General features: G+C 41.7%; 57 pseudogenes; all 57 read left to right on the top strand.

The window, feature by feature from the left end:
• The first annotated feature begins 26 nt into the window (after positions 1-26).
• Positions 27-145, top strand: LOC142688184 (5S ribosomal RNA; annotated as a pseudogene).
• A 67-nt stretch (positions 146-212) lies between these two features.
• LOC142688999 (5S ribosomal RNA) lies at positions 213-331 on the top strand (annotated as a pseudogene).
• A 241-nt stretch (positions 332-572) lies between these two features.
• LOC142729343 (5S ribosomal RNA) lies at positions 573-691 on the top strand (annotated as a pseudogene).
• Positions 692-758: 67 nt separating this feature from the next.
• On the top strand, positions 759-877 carry LOC142684765 (5S ribosomal RNA; annotated as a pseudogene).
• Positions 878-944: 67 nt separating this feature from the next.
• On the top strand, positions 945-1,063 carry LOC142725306 (5S ribosomal RNA; annotated as a pseudogene).
• A 67-nt stretch (positions 1,064-1,130) lies between these two features.
• On the top strand, positions 1,131-1,249 carry LOC142703876 (5S ribosomal RNA; annotated as a pseudogene).
• A 67-nt stretch (positions 1,250-1,316) lies between these two features.
• Positions 1,317-1,435, top strand: LOC142706694 (5S ribosomal RNA; annotated as a pseudogene).
• Positions 1,436-1,502: 67 nt separating this feature from the next.
• Positions 1,503-1,621, top strand: LOC142693810 (5S ribosomal RNA; annotated as a pseudogene).
• A 67-nt stretch (positions 1,622-1,688) lies between these two features.
• Positions 1,689-1,807, top strand: LOC142732721 (5S ribosomal RNA; annotated as a pseudogene).
• Positions 1,808-1,874: 67 nt separating this feature from the next.
• On the top strand, positions 1,875-1,993 carry LOC142732710 (5S ribosomal RNA; annotated as a pseudogene).
• Positions 1,994-2,060: 67 nt separating this feature from the next.
• LOC142726545 (5S ribosomal RNA) lies at positions 2,061-2,179 on the top strand (annotated as a pseudogene).
• Positions 2,180-2,432: 253 nt separating this feature from the next.
• On the top strand, positions 2,433-2,551 carry LOC142736095 (5S ribosomal RNA; annotated as a pseudogene).
• Positions 2,552-2,804: 253 nt separating this feature from the next.
• Positions 2,805-2,923, top strand: LOC142676487 (5S ribosomal RNA; annotated as a pseudogene).
• Positions 2,924-2,990: 67 nt separating this feature from the next.
• On the top strand, positions 2,991-3,109 carry LOC142727237 (5S ribosomal RNA; annotated as a pseudogene).
• Positions 3,110-3,176: 67 nt separating this feature from the next.
• LOC142699954 (5S ribosomal RNA) lies at positions 3,177-3,295 on the top strand (annotated as a pseudogene).
• Positions 3,296-3,548: 253 nt separating this feature from the next.
• On the top strand, positions 3,549-3,667 carry LOC142737670 (5S ribosomal RNA; annotated as a pseudogene).
• Positions 3,668-3,734: 67 nt separating this feature from the next.
• LOC142690119 (5S ribosomal RNA) lies at positions 3,735-3,853 on the top strand (annotated as a pseudogene).
• Positions 3,854-4,106: 253 nt separating this feature from the next.
• LOC142733966 (5S ribosomal RNA) lies at positions 4,107-4,225 on the top strand (annotated as a pseudogene).
• A 259-nt stretch (positions 4,226-4,484) lies between these two features.
• LOC142736622 (5S ribosomal RNA) lies at positions 4,485-4,603 on the top strand (annotated as a pseudogene).
• A 67-nt stretch (positions 4,604-4,670) lies between these two features.
• LOC142736198 (5S ribosomal RNA) lies at positions 4,671-4,789 on the top strand (annotated as a pseudogene).
• A 67-nt stretch (positions 4,790-4,856) lies between these two features.
• Positions 4,857-4,975, top strand: LOC142702362 (5S ribosomal RNA; annotated as a pseudogene).
• Positions 4,976-5,043: 68 nt separating this feature from the next.
• Positions 5,044-5,162, top strand: LOC142737630 (5S ribosomal RNA; annotated as a pseudogene).
• Positions 5,163-5,229: 67 nt separating this feature from the next.
• Positions 5,230-5,348, top strand: LOC142667682 (5S ribosomal RNA; annotated as a pseudogene).
• Positions 5,349-5,414: 66 nt separating this feature from the next.
• On the top strand, positions 5,415-5,533 carry LOC142727226 (5S ribosomal RNA; annotated as a pseudogene).
• A 67-nt stretch (positions 5,534-5,600) lies between these two features.
• Positions 5,601-5,719, top strand: LOC142735507 (5S ribosomal RNA; annotated as a pseudogene).
• Positions 5,720-5,786: 67 nt separating this feature from the next.
• On the top strand, positions 5,787-5,905 carry LOC142729067 (5S ribosomal RNA; annotated as a pseudogene).
• A 67-nt stretch (positions 5,906-5,972) lies between these two features.
• Positions 5,973-6,091, top strand: LOC142665852 (5S ribosomal RNA; annotated as a pseudogene).
• A 67-nt stretch (positions 6,092-6,158) lies between these two features.
• On the top strand, positions 6,159-6,277 carry LOC142736621 (5S ribosomal RNA; annotated as a pseudogene).
• A 67-nt stretch (positions 6,278-6,344) lies between these two features.
• On the top strand, positions 6,345-6,463 carry LOC142727215 (5S ribosomal RNA; annotated as a pseudogene).
• A 67-nt stretch (positions 6,464-6,530) lies between these two features.
• On the top strand, positions 6,531-6,649 carry LOC142737463 (5S ribosomal RNA; annotated as a pseudogene).
• A 439-nt stretch (positions 6,650-7,088) lies between these two features.
• Positions 7,089-7,207, top strand: LOC142705930 (5S ribosomal RNA; annotated as a pseudogene).
• Positions 7,208-7,274: 67 nt separating this feature from the next.
• LOC142709320 (5S ribosomal RNA) lies at positions 7,275-7,393 on the top strand (annotated as a pseudogene).
• A 67-nt stretch (positions 7,394-7,460) lies between these two features.
• On the top strand, positions 7,461-7,579 carry LOC142669449 (5S ribosomal RNA; annotated as a pseudogene).
• Positions 7,580-7,646: 67 nt separating this feature from the next.
• LOC142696264 (5S ribosomal RNA) lies at positions 7,647-7,765 on the top strand (annotated as a pseudogene).
• A 67-nt stretch (positions 7,766-7,832) lies between these two features.
• On the top strand, positions 7,833-7,951 carry LOC142674719 (5S ribosomal RNA; annotated as a pseudogene).
• Positions 7,952-8,018: 67 nt separating this feature from the next.
• LOC142702240 (5S ribosomal RNA) lies at positions 8,019-8,137 on the top strand (annotated as a pseudogene).
• A 67-nt stretch (positions 8,138-8,204) lies between these two features.
• Positions 8,205-8,323, top strand: LOC142716999 (5S ribosomal RNA; annotated as a pseudogene).
• A 253-nt stretch (positions 8,324-8,576) lies between these two features.
• On the top strand, positions 8,577-8,695 carry LOC142681026 (5S ribosomal RNA; annotated as a pseudogene).
• A 67-nt stretch (positions 8,696-8,762) lies between these two features.
• Positions 8,763-8,881, top strand: LOC142738302 (5S ribosomal RNA; annotated as a pseudogene).
• Positions 8,882-8,948: 67 nt separating this feature from the next.
• LOC142670467 (5S ribosomal RNA) lies at positions 8,949-9,067 on the top strand (annotated as a pseudogene).
• A 67-nt stretch (positions 9,068-9,134) lies between these two features.
• On the top strand, positions 9,135-9,253 carry LOC142675543 (5S ribosomal RNA; annotated as a pseudogene).
• A 67-nt stretch (positions 9,254-9,320) lies between these two features.
• Positions 9,321-9,439, top strand: LOC142681015 (5S ribosomal RNA; annotated as a pseudogene).
• A 67-nt stretch (positions 9,440-9,506) lies between these two features.
• Positions 9,507-9,625, top strand: LOC142676784 (5S ribosomal RNA; annotated as a pseudogene).
• Positions 9,626-9,692: 67 nt separating this feature from the next.
• LOC142692896 (5S ribosomal RNA) lies at positions 9,693-9,811 on the top strand (annotated as a pseudogene).
• A 67-nt stretch (positions 9,812-9,878) lies between these two features.
• On the top strand, positions 9,879-9,997 carry LOC142733101 (5S ribosomal RNA; annotated as a pseudogene).
• A 67-nt stretch (positions 9,998-10,064) lies between these two features.
• Positions 10,065-10,183, top strand: LOC142675455 (5S ribosomal RNA; annotated as a pseudogene).
• A 67-nt stretch (positions 10,184-10,250) lies between these two features.
• Positions 10,251-10,369, top strand: LOC142724284 (5S ribosomal RNA; annotated as a pseudogene).
• Positions 10,370-10,436: 67 nt separating this feature from the next.
• LOC142673847 (5S ribosomal RNA) lies at positions 10,437-10,555 on the top strand (annotated as a pseudogene).
• A 67-nt stretch (positions 10,556-10,622) lies between these two features.
• LOC142737199 (5S ribosomal RNA) lies at positions 10,623-10,741 on the top strand (annotated as a pseudogene).
• A 67-nt stretch (positions 10,742-10,808) lies between these two features.
• On the top strand, positions 10,809-10,927 carry LOC142694894 (5S ribosomal RNA; annotated as a pseudogene).
• Positions 10,928-10,993: 66 nt separating this feature from the next.
• Positions 10,994-11,112, top strand: LOC142736161 (5S ribosomal RNA; annotated as a pseudogene).
• A 67-nt stretch (positions 11,113-11,179) lies between these two features.
• LOC142735506 (5S ribosomal RNA) lies at positions 11,180-11,298 on the top strand (annotated as a pseudogene).
• Positions 11,299-11,365: 67 nt separating this feature from the next.
• On the top strand, positions 11,366-11,484 carry LOC142702118 (5S ribosomal RNA; annotated as a pseudogene).
• A 67-nt stretch (positions 11,485-11,551) lies between these two features.
• On the top strand, positions 11,552-11,670 carry LOC142694805 (5S ribosomal RNA; annotated as a pseudogene).
• Positions 11,671-11,737: 67 nt separating this feature from the next.
• LOC142677403 (5S ribosomal RNA) lies at positions 11,738-11,856 on the top strand (annotated as a pseudogene).
• Positions 11,857-11,923: 67 nt separating this feature from the next.
• On the top strand, positions 11,924-12,042 carry LOC142687534 (5S ribosomal RNA; annotated as a pseudogene).
• Positions 12,043-12,109: 67 nt separating this feature from the next.
• LOC142737194 (5S ribosomal RNA) lies at positions 12,110-12,228 on the top strand (annotated as a pseudogene).
• Positions 12,229-12,262: the final 34 nt, after the last annotated feature.

Raw genomic sequence — 12,262 nt, 5'->3', positions numbered from 1 at the left:
AAGGACTATGGATTAAAGCATTTAATGTCAATGGCCATTCTAAGCTGAATGTCCCTGCTCTCGTCAGATCGCAGAAGTTACACAGCTTAAGGCCTCGCTAGTATCAGTGTGGGAGACTGTCTGGGAATCCGTGGTGCGGTTGAATTTTTATTGTGTTGTTTAGATTTTGTTTCACAATAGATTAAATAGGACTATGGATTAAGGCTTTTAATTTTAATGGCCATTCTAAGCTGAATGTGCCTGCTCTCGTCAGATCGCAGAAGTTACACCGCTTAAGGCCTCGCTAGTACCAGTGTGGGAGACTGTCTGGGAATCCGTGGTGCGGTTGACTTTTTATTATGTCGTTTAGATTTTGTTTCACAATCGATTAAAAAGGACTATGGATTAAAGCATTTAATGTCAATGGCCATTCTAAGCTGAATGTCCCTGCTCTCGTTAGATCGCAGAAGTTACACAGCTTAACACCTCGCTAGTAACTGTCTGGGAATCCGTGGTGCGGTTGAATTTTTATTATGTCGTTTAGATTTTGTTTCACAATCGATTAAAAAGGACTATGGATTAAAGCATTTAATGTCAATGGCCATTCTAAGCTGAATGTCCCTGCTCTCGTCTGATCGCAGAAGTTACACAGCTTAAGGCCTCGCTAGTACCAGTGTGGGAGACTGTCTGGGAATCCGTGGTGCGGTTGACTTTTTATTATGTCGTTTAGATTTTGTTTCACAATCGATTAAAAAGGACTGTGGATTAAAGCATTTAATGTCAATGGCCATTCTAAGCTGAATGTGCCTGCTCTCGTCAGATCGCAGAAATTACGCAGCTTAAGGCCTCGCTAGTACCAGTGTGGGAGACTGTCTGGGAATCCGTGGTGCGGTTGACTTTTTATTATGTCGTTTAGATTTTGTTTCACAATCGATTAAAAAGGACTATGGATTAAAACATTTAATGTCAATGGCCATTCTAAGCTGAATGTACCTGCTCTCGTCAGATCGCAGAAGTTACACAGCTTAAGGCCTCGCTAGTACCAGTGTGGGAGCCTGTCTGGGAATCCGTGGTGCGGTTGACTTTTTATTATGTTGTTTAGATTATGTTTCACAATAGATTAAATAGGACTATGGATTAAAGCATTTAACGTCAATGGCCATTCTAAGCTGAATGTCCCTTCTCTCGTCAGAACGCAGAAGTTACACAGCTTAAGGCCTCGCTAGTACCAGTGTGGGAGACTGTCTGGGAATCCGTGGTGCGGTTGAATTTTTATTATGTCGTTTAGATTTTGTTTCACAATCGATTAAAAAGGACTATGGATTAAAGCATTTAATGTCAATGGCCATTCTAAGCTGAATGTGCCTGCTCTTGTTAGATCGCAGAAGTTACACAGCTTAACGCCTCGCTAGTACTAGTGTGGGAGACTGTCTGGGAATCCGTGGTGCGGTTGACTTTTTATTATGTTGTTTAGATTTTGTTTCACAATAGATTAAATAGGACTATGGATTAAGGCTGTTAATAACAATGACCATTCTAAGCTGAATGTGCCTGCTTTCGTCAGATCGCAGAAGTTACACAGCTTAAGGCCTCGCTAGTACCAGTGTGGGAGACTGTCTGGGAATCCGTGGTGTGGTTGACTTTTTATTATGTCGTTTAGATTTTGTTTCACAATCGATTAAAAAGGACTATGGATTAAAGCATTTAATGTCAATGGCCATTCTAAGCTGAATCTGCCTGCTCTCGTCAGATCGCAGAAGTTACACAGCTTAAGGCCTCGCTAGTACCAGTGTGGGAGACTGTCTGGGAATCCGTGGTGCGGTTGACTTTTTATTATGTCGTTTAGATTTTGTTTCACAATAGATTAAATAGGACTATGGATTAAAGCATTTAACGTCAATGGCCATTCTAAGCTGAATCTGCCTGCTCTCGTCAGATCGCAGAAGTTACACAGCTTAAGGCCTCGCTAGTACCAGTGTGGGAGACTGTCTGGGAATCCGTGGTGCGGTTGACTTTTTATTATGTCGTTTAGATTTTGTTTCACATTAGATTAAATAGGACTATGGATTAAAGCATTTAACGTCAATGGCCATTCTAAGCTGAATGTGCCTGCTCTCGTCAGAACGCAGAAGTTACACAGCTTAAGGCCTCGCTAGTACCAGTGTGGGAGACTGTCTGGGAATCCGTGGTGCGGTTGACTTTTTATTATGTTGTTTAGATTTTGTTTCACAATAGATTAAATAGGACTATGGATTAAAGCATTTAACCTCAATGGCCATTCTAAGCTGAATTTGCCTGCTCTCGTCAGCTCGCAGAAGTTACACAGCTTAAGGTCTCGCTAGTACCAGTGTGGGAGACTGTCTGGGAATCCGTGGTGCGGTTGAATTTGAATTATGTCGTTTAGATTTTGTTTCACAATCGATTAAAAAGGACTATGGATTAAAGCATTTAATGTCAATGGCCATTCTAAGCTGAATGTCCCTGCTCTCGTCAGATCGCAGAAGTTACACAGTTTAAGGCCTCGCTAGTACCAGTGTGGGAGACTGTCTGGGAATCCGTGGTGCGGTTGACTTTTTATTATGTCATTTAGATTTTGTTTCACAATCGATTAAAAAGGACTATGGATTAAAGCATTTAAAGTCAATGGCCATTCTAAGCTGAATGTGCCTGCTCTCGTTAAGTCGCAGAAGTTACACAGCTTAACGCCTCGCTAGTACCAGTGTGGGAGACTGTCTGGGAATCCGTGGTGCGGTTGACTTTTTATTATGTCGTTTAGATTTTGTTTCACAATAGATTAAATAGGACTATGGATTAAAGCATTTAACGTCAATGGCCATTCTAAGCTGAATGTGCCTGCTCTCGTCAGATCGCAGAAGTTACACAGCTTAAGGTCTCGCTAGTACCAGTGTGGGAGACTGTCTGGGAATCCGTGGTGCGGTTGAATTTTTATTATGTCGTTTAGATTTTGTTTCACAATCGATTAAAAAGGACTATGGATTAAAGCATTTAATGTCAATGGCCATTCTAAGCTGAATGTCCCTGCTCTCGTCAGATCGCAGAAGTTACACAGCTTAAGGCCTCGCTAGTACCAGTGTGGGAGACTGTCTGGGAATCCGTGGTGCGGTTGACTTTTTATTATGTCGTTTAGATTTTGTTTCACAATCGATTAAAAAGGACTATGGATTAAAGCATGTAATGTCAATGGCTATTCTAAGCTGAATGTGTCTGCTCTCGTCAGATCCCAGAAGTTACACAGCTTAAGGCCTCGCTAGTACCAGTGTGGGAGACTGTCTGGGAATCCGTGGTGCGGTTGACTTTTTATTATGTTGTTTAGATTTTGTTTCACAATAGATTAAATAGGACTATGGATTAAGGCTTTTAATGGCAATGGCCATTCTAACCTGAATGTGCCTGCTCTCGTCAGATCGCAGAAGTTATACAGCTTAAGTCCTCGCTAGTACCAGTGTGGGAGACTGTCTGGGAACCCGTGGTGCGGTTGACTTTTTATTATGTCGTTTAGATTTTGTTTCACAATAGATTAAATAGGACTATGGATTAAAGCATTTAACGTCAATGGCCATTCTAAGCTGAATGTGCCTGCTCTCGTCAGATCCCAGAAGTTACACAGCTTAAGGCCTCGCTAGTACCAGTGTGGGAGACTGTCTGGGAATCCGTGGTGCGGTTGACTTTTTATTATGTCGTTTAGATTTTGTTTCACAATCGATTAAAAAGGACTATGGATTAAAGCATTTAATGTCAATGGCCATTCTAAGCTGAATGTGCCTGCTCTCGTTAGATCGCAGAAGTTACACAGCTTAACGCCTCGCTAGTACCAGTTTGGGAGACTGTCTGGGAATCCGTGGTGCGGTTGACTTTTTATTATGTCGTTTAGATTTTGTTTCACAATAGATTAAATAGGACTATGGATTAAAGCATTTAACCTCAATGGCCATTCTAAGCTGAGTTTGCCTGCTCTCGTCAGATCGCAGAAGTTACACAGCTTAAGGCCTCGCTAGTACCAGTGTGGGAGACTGTCTGGGAATCCGTGGTGCGGTTAACTTTTTTTTATGTTGTTTAGATTTTGTTTCACAATAGATGAAATAGGACTATGGATTAAGGCTTTTAATGTCAATGGCCATTCTAAGCTGAATGTACCTGCTCTCGTCAGATCGCAGAAGTTACACAGCTTAAGGCCTCGCTATTACTAGTGTGGGAGACTGTCTGGGAATCCGTGGTGCGGTTGACTTTTTATTATGTCGTTTAGATTTTGTTTCACAATCGATTAAAAAGGACTATGGATTAAAGCATTTAGTGTCAACGGCAATGGCAATTCTAAGCTGAATGTGCCTGCTCTCGTTAGATCGCAAAAGTTACACAGCTTAACGCCTCACTAGTACCAGTGTGGGAGACTGTCTGGGAATCCGTGGTGTGGTTGACTTTTTATTATGTCGTTAAGATTTAGTTTCACAATAGATTAAATAGGACTATGGATTAAAGCATTTAACGTCAATGGCCATTCTAAGCTGAATGTGCCTGCTCTCGTCAGATCGCAGAAGTTACACAGCTTAAGGCCTCGCTAGTACCAGTGTGGGAGACTGTCTGGGAATCCGTGGTGCGGTTGAATTTTTATTATGTCGTTTAGATTTTGTTTCACAATCGATTAAAAAGGACTATGGATTAAAGCATTTAATGTCAATGGCCATTCTAAGCTGAATGTCCCTGCTCTCGTCAGATCGCAGAAGTTACACAGCTTAAGGCCTTGCTAGTACCAGTGTGGGAGACTGTCTGGGAATCCGTGGTGCGGTTGACTTTTTATTATGTCGTTTAGATTTTGTTTCACAATCCATTAAAAAGGACTATGGATTAAAGCATTTATTGTCAATGGCCATTCTAAGCTGAATGTGCCTGCTCTCGTCAGATCGCAGAAGTTACACAGCTTAAGGCCTCGCTAGTACCAGTGTGGGAGACTGTCTGGGAATCCGTGGTGCGGTTGACTTTTTATTATGTCGTTTAGATTTTGTTTCACAATCAATTAAAAAGGACTATGGATGAAAAGCATTTAATGTCAATGGCCATTCTAAGCTGAATGTGCCTGCTCTCGTCAGATCGCAGAAGTTACACAGCTTAAGGCCTTGCTAGTACCAGTGTGGGAGACTGTCTGGGAATCCGTGGTGCGGTTGCCTTTTTATTATGTCGTTTAGATTTTGTTTCACAATAGATTAAATAGGACTATGGATTAAAGCATTTAACGTCAATGGCCATTCTAAGCTGAATGTGCCTGCTCTCGTCAGAACGCAGAAGTTACACAGCTTAAAGCCTCGCTAGTACCAGTGTTGGAGACTGTCTGGGAATCCGTGGTGCGGTTGACTTTTTATTATGTCGTTTAGATTTTGTTTCACAATCGATTAAAAAGGACTATGGATTAAGCATTTAATGTCAATGGCCATTCTAAGCTGAATGTCCCTGCTCTCGTCAGATCGCAGAAGTTACACAGCTTAAGGCCTCGCTAGTACCAGTGTGGGAGACTGTCTGGGAATCCGTGGTGCGGTTGACTTTTTATTATGTTGTTTAGATTTTGTTTCACAATAGATTAAATAGGACTATGGATTAAGGCTTTTAATGGCAATGGCCATTCTAAGCTGAATGTGCCTGCTCTCGTCAGATCGCAGAAGTTACACAGCTTAAGGCCTCGTTAGTACCAGTGTGGGAGACTGTCTGGGAATCCGTGGTGCGGTTGACTTTTTATTATGTCATTTAGATTTTGTTTCACAATCGATTAAAAAGGACTATGGATTAACGCATTTAATGTCAATGGCCATTCTAAGCTGATTGTGCCTGCTCTCGTCAGATCGCAGAAGTTACACAGCTTAAGGCCTCGCTAGTACCAGTGTGGGAGACTGTCTGGGAATCCGTGGTGCGGTTGACTTTTTATTATGTCGTTTAGATTTTGTTTCACAATCGATTAAAAAGGACTATGAATTAAAGCATTTAATGTCAATGGCCATTCTAAGCTGAATGTGCCTGCTCTCGTTAGATCGCAGAAGTTACACAGCTTAACGCCTCGGTAGTACCAGTGTGGGAGACTGTCTGGGAATCCGTGGTGCGGTTGACTTTTTATTATGTCGTTTAGATTTTGTTTCACAATAGATTAAATAGGACTATGGATTAAAGCATTTAACGTCAATGGCCATTCTAAGCTGAATGTGCCTGCTCTCGTCAGATCGCAGAAGTTACACAGCTTAAGGCCTCGCTAGTACCAGTGTGGGAGACTGTCTGGGAATCCGTGGTGCGGTTGAATTTTTATTATGTTGTTTAGATTTTGTTTCACAATCGATTAAAAAGGACTATGGATTAAAGCATTTAATGTCAATGGCCATTCTAAGCTGAATGTCCCTGCTCTCGTCAGATCGCAGAAGTTACACAGCTTAAGGCCTCGCTAGTACCAGTGTGGGAGACTGTCTGGGAATCCGTGGTGCGGTTGACTTTTTATTATGTCGTTTAGATTTTGTTTCACAATCGATTAAAAAGGACTATGGATTAAAGCATGTAATGTCAATGGCCATTCTAAGCTGAATGTGTCTGCTCTCGTCAGATCGCAGAAGTTACACAGCTTAAGGCCTCGCTAGTACCAGTTTGGGAGACTGTCTGGGAATCCGTGGTGCGGTTGACTTTTTATTATGTCGTTTAGATTTTGTTTCACAATCGATTAAAAAGGACTATGGATTAAAGCATTTAGTGTCAATGGCCATTCTAAGCTAAATGTGCCTGCTCTCGTTAGATCGCAGAAGTTACACAGCTTAACGCCTCGCTAGTACCAGTGTGGGAGACTGTCTGGGAATCCGTGGTGCGGTTGAATTTTTATTATGTCGTTTTGATTTTGTTTCACAATCGATTAAAAAGGACTATGGATTAAAGCATTTAATGTCAATGGCCATTCTAAGCTCAATGTCCCTGCTCTCGTCAGATCGCAGAAGTTACACAGCTTAAGGCCTTGCTAGTAACAGTGTGGGAGACTGTCTGGGAATCCGTGGTGCGGTTGACTTTTTATTATGTTGTTTAGATTTTGTTTCACAATCGATTAAAAAGGACTATGGATTAAAGCATTTAATGTCAATGGCCATTCTAAGCTGAATGTGCCTGCTCTCGTCAGACTGCTGAAGTTACACAGCTTAAGGCCTCGCTAGTACCAGTGTGGGAGACTGTCTGGGAATCCGTGGTGCGGTTGCCTTTTTATTATGTCGTTTAGATTTTGTTTCACAATCGATTAAAAAGGACTATGGATTAAAGCATTTAATGTCAATGGCCATTCTAAGCTGAATGTGCCTGCTCTCGTCAGATCGCAGAAGTTACACAGCTTAAGGCTTTGCTAGTACCAGTGTGGGAGACTGTCTGGGAATCCGTGGTGCAGATGTCTTTTTATTATGTCGTTTAGATTTTGTTTCACAATAGATTAAATAGGACTATGGATTAAAGCATTAAACGTCAATGGCCATTCTAAGCTGAATGTGCCTGCTCTCGTCAGAACGCAGAAGTTACACAGTTTAAGGCCTCGCTAGTACCAGTGTGGGAAACTGTCTGGGAATCCGTGGTGCGGTTGAATTTTTATTATGTCGTTTAGATTTTGTTTCACAATCGATTAAAAAGGACTATGTATTAAAGCACTTAATGTCAATGGCCACTCTAAGCTGAATGTCCCTGCTCTCGTCAGATCGCAGAAGTTACACAGCTTAAGGCCTCGCTAGTACCAGTGTGGGAGACTGTCTGGGAATCTGTGGTGCGGTTGAATTTTTATTATGTCGTTTAGATTTTGTTTCACAATCGATTAAAAAGGACTATGGATTAAAGCATTTAATGTCAATGGCCATTCTAAGCTGAATGTCCCTGCTCTCGTCAGATTGCGGAAGTTACACAGCTTAAGGCCTCGCTAGTACCAGTGTGGGAGACTGTCTGGGAATCCGTGGTGCGGTTGACTTTTTATTATGTCGTTTAGATTTTGTTTCATAATCGATTAAAAAGGACTATGGATTAAAGCATTTAATGTCAATGGCCATTCTAAGCTGAATGTGCCTGCTCTCGTCAGATCGCAGAAGTTACACAGCTTAAGGCCTCGCTAGTACCAGTGTGGGAGACTGTCTGGGAATCCGTGGTGCGGTTGACTTTTTATTATGTCGTTTAGATTTTGTTTCACAATAGATTAAATAGGACTATGGATTAAAGCATTTAACGTCAATGGCCATTCTAAGCTGAATGTTCCTGCTCTCGTCAGAACGCAGAAGTTACACAGCTTAAGGCCTCGCTAGTACCAGTGTGGGAGACTGTCTGGGAATCCGTGGTGCGGTAGACTTTTTATTATGTCGTTTAGATTTTGTTTCACAATCGATTAAAAAGGACTATGGATTAAAGCATTTAATGTCAATGGCAATTCTAAGCTGAATGTGCCTGTTCTCGTTAGATCGCAGAAGTTACACAGCTTAAGCCCTCGCTAGTACCAGTGTGGGAGAGTGTCTGGGAATCCGTGGTGTGGTTGACTTTTTATTATGTTGTTTAGATTTTGTTTCACAATCGATTAAAAAGGACTATGGATTAAAGCATTTAATGTCAATGGCCATTCTAAGCTGAATGTGCCTGCTCTCGTTAGATCGCAGAAGTTACACAGCTTAACGCCTCGCTAGTACCAGTGTGGGAGACTGTCTGGGAATCCGTGGTGCGGTTGACTTTTTATTATGTCGTTTAGATTTTGTTTCACAATAGATTAAATAGGACTATGGATTAAAGCATTTAAAGTCAATGGCCATTCTAAGCTGAATGTGCCTGCTCTCGTCAGATCGCAGAAGTTACACAGCTTAAGGCCTCGCTAGTACCAGTGTGGGAGACTGTCTGGGAATCTGTGGTGCGGTTGAATTTTTATTATGTCGTTTAGATTTTGTTTCACAATCGATTAAAAAGGACTATGGATTAAAGCATTTAATGTCAATGGCCATTCTAAGCTGAATGTCCCTGCTCTCGTCAGATCGCAGAAGTTACACAGCTTAAGGCCTTGCTAGTACCAGTGAGGGAGACTGTCTGGGAATCCGTGGTGCGGTTGACTATTTATTATGTTGTTTAGATTATGTTTCACAATCGATTAAAAAGGACTATGGATTAAAGCATTTAATGTCAATGGCCATTCTAAGCTGAATGTGCCTGCTCTCGTCAGACCGCAGAAGTTACACAGCTTAAGGCCTCGCTAGTACCAGTGTGGAAGACTGTCTGGGAATCCGTGGTGCGGTTGCCTTTTTATTATGTCGTTTAGATTTTGTTTCACAATCGATTAAAAAGGACTATGGATTAAAGCATTTAATGTCAATGGCCATTCTAAGCTGAATGTGCCTGCTCTCGTTAGATCGCAGAAGTTACACAGCTTAACGCCTCGCTAGTACCAGTGTGGGAGACTGTCTGGGAATCCGTGGTGCGGTTGACTTTTTATTATGTCGTTTACATTTTGTTTCACAATAGATTAAATAGGACTATGGATTAAAGCATTTAACGTCAATGGCCATTCTAAACTGAATGTGCCTGCTCTCGTCAGATCGCAGAAGTTACACAGCTTAAGGCCTCGCTAGTACCAGTGTGGGAGACTGTCTGGGAATCCGTGGTGCGGTTGAATTTTTATTATGTCGTTTAGATTTTGTTTCACAATCGATTAAAAAGGACTATGGATTAAAGCATTTGATGTCAATGGCCATTCTAAGCTGAATGTCCCTGCCCTCGTCAGATTGCAGAAGTTACACAGCTTAAGGCCTCGCTAGTACCAGTGTGGGAGACTGTCTGGGAATCCGTGGTGCGGTTGACTTCTTATTATGTCGTTTAGATTTTGTTTCACAATAGATTAAATAGGACTATGGATTAAAGCATTTAACGTCAATGGCCATTCTAAGCTGAATGTGCCTGCTCTCGTCAGATCGCAGAAGTTACACAGCTTAAGGCCTCGCTAGTACCAGTGTGGGAGACTGTCTGGGAATCCGTGGTGTGGTTGACTTTTTATTATGTCGTTAAGATTTAGTTTCACAATAGATTAAATAGGACTATGGATTAAAGCATTTAATGTCAATGGCCATTCTAAGCTGAATGTGCCTGCTCTCGTCAGATCGCAGAAGTTACACAGCTTAAGGCCTCGCTAGTATCAGTGTGGGAGACTGTCTGGGAATCCGTGGTGCGGTTGAATTTTTATTATGTCGTTTAGATTTTGTTTCACAATCGATTAAAAAGGACTATGGATTAAAGCATTTAATGTCAATGGCCATTCTAAGCTGAATGTCCCTGCTCTCGTCAGATCGCAGAAATTACACAGCTTAAGGCCTCGCTAGTACCAGTGTGGGAGACTGTCTGGGAATCCGTGGTGCGGTTGACTTTTTATTATGTAGTTTAGATTTTGTTTCACAATCGATTAAAAAGGACTATGGATTAAAGCATTTATTGTCAATGGCCATTCTAAGCTGAATGTGCCTGCTCTCGTCAGATCGCAAAAGTTACACAGCTTAAGGCCTCGCTAGTACCAGTGTGGGAGACTGTCTGGGAATCCGTGGTGCGGTTGAATTTTTATTATGTCGTTTAGATTTTGTTTCACAATCAATTAAAAAGGACTATGGATTAAAACATTTAATGTCAATGGCCATTCTAAGCTGAATGTGCCTGCTCTCGTCAGATCGCAGAAGTTACACAGCTTAAGGCCTTGCTAGTACCAGTGTGGGAGACTGTCTGGGAATCCGTGGTGCGGTTGTCTTTTTATTATGTCGTTTAGATTTTGTTTCACAATAGATTAAATAGGACTATGGATTAAAGCATTTAACGTCAATGGCCATTCTAAGCTGAATGTGCCTGCTCTCATCAGAACACAGAAGTTACACAGCTTAAGGCCTCGCTAGTACCAGTGTTGGAGACTGTCTGGGAATCCGTGGTGCGGTAGAATTTTTATTATGTCGTTTAGATTTTGTTTCACAATCGATTAAAAAGGACTATGGATTAAACATTTAATGTCAATGGCCATTCTAAGCTGAATGTGCCTGCTCTCGTCAGATCGCAGAAGTTACACAGCTTAAGGCCTCGCTAGTACTAGTGTGGGAGACTGTCTGGGAATCCGTGGTGCGGTTGACTTTTTATTATGTTGTTTAGATTTTGTTTCACAATAGATTAAATAGGACTATGGATTAAGGCTTTTAATGGCAATGGCCATTCTAAGCTGAATGTGCCTGCTCTCGTCAGATCGCAGAAGTTACACAGCTTAAGGCCTCGTTAGTACCAGTGTGGGAGACTGTCTGGGAATCCGTGGTGCGGTTGACTTTTTATTATGTCGTTTAGATTTTGTTTCACAATCGATTAAAAAGGACTATGGATTAAAGCATTTAATGTCAATGGCCATTCTAAGCTGAATGTGCCTGCTCTCGTCAGATCGCAGAAGTTACACAGCTTAAGGCCTCGCTAGTACCAGTGTGGGAGACTGTCTGGGAATCCGTGGTGCGGTTGACTTTTTATTATGTTGTTTAGATTTTGTTTCACAATAGATTAAATAGGACTATGGATTAAGGCTCTTAATGGCAATGGCCATTCTAAGCTGAATGTGCCTTCTCTCGTCAGATCGCAGAAGTTACACAGCTTAAGGCCTCGTTAGTACCAGTGTGGGAGACTGTCTGGGAATCCGTGGTGCGGTTGACTTTTTATTATGTCGTTTAGATTTTGTTTCACAATCGATTAAAAAGGACTATGGATTAAAGCGTTTAATGTCAATGGCCATTCTAAGCTGAATGTGCCTGCTCTCGTTAGATCGCAGAAGTTACTCAGCTTAACGCCTCGCTAGTACCAGTGTGGGAGACTGTCTGGGAATCCGTGGTGTTGTTGACTTTTTATTATGTCGTTTAGATTTTGTTTCACAATAGATTAAATAGGACTATGGATTAAAGCATTTAACGTCAATGGCCATTCTAAGCTGAATGTGCCTGCTCTCGTCAGATCGCAGAAGTTACACATCTTAAGGCCTCGCTAGTACCAGTGTGGGGGACTGTCTGGGAATCCGTGGTGCGGTTGAATTTTTATTATGTCGTTTAGATTTTGTTTCACAATCGATTAAAAAGGACTATGGATTAAAGCATTTAATGTCAATGGCCATTCTAAGCTGAATGTCCCTGCTCTCGTCAGATCGCAGAAGTTACACAGCTTAAGGCCTCGCTAGTACCAGTGTGGGAGACTGTCTGTGAATCCGTGGTGCGGTTGACCTTTTATTATGTTGTTTAGATTTTGTTTCACAATA

The sequence above is a fragment of the Rhinoderma darwinii genome, chromosome 1 (genome assembly GCF_050947455.1).
Source record: "Rhinoderma darwinii isolate aRhiDar2 chromosome 1, aRhiDar2.hap1, whole genome shotgun sequence".
Lineage (NCBI taxonomy): Eukaryota > Metazoa > Chordata > Amphibia > Anura > Rhinodermatidae > Rhinoderma > Rhinoderma darwinii.
The sequence above is the reverse complement of the archived record's forward strand: the minus strand, read 5'-3'. Positions and strand labels throughout refer to the sequence as shown.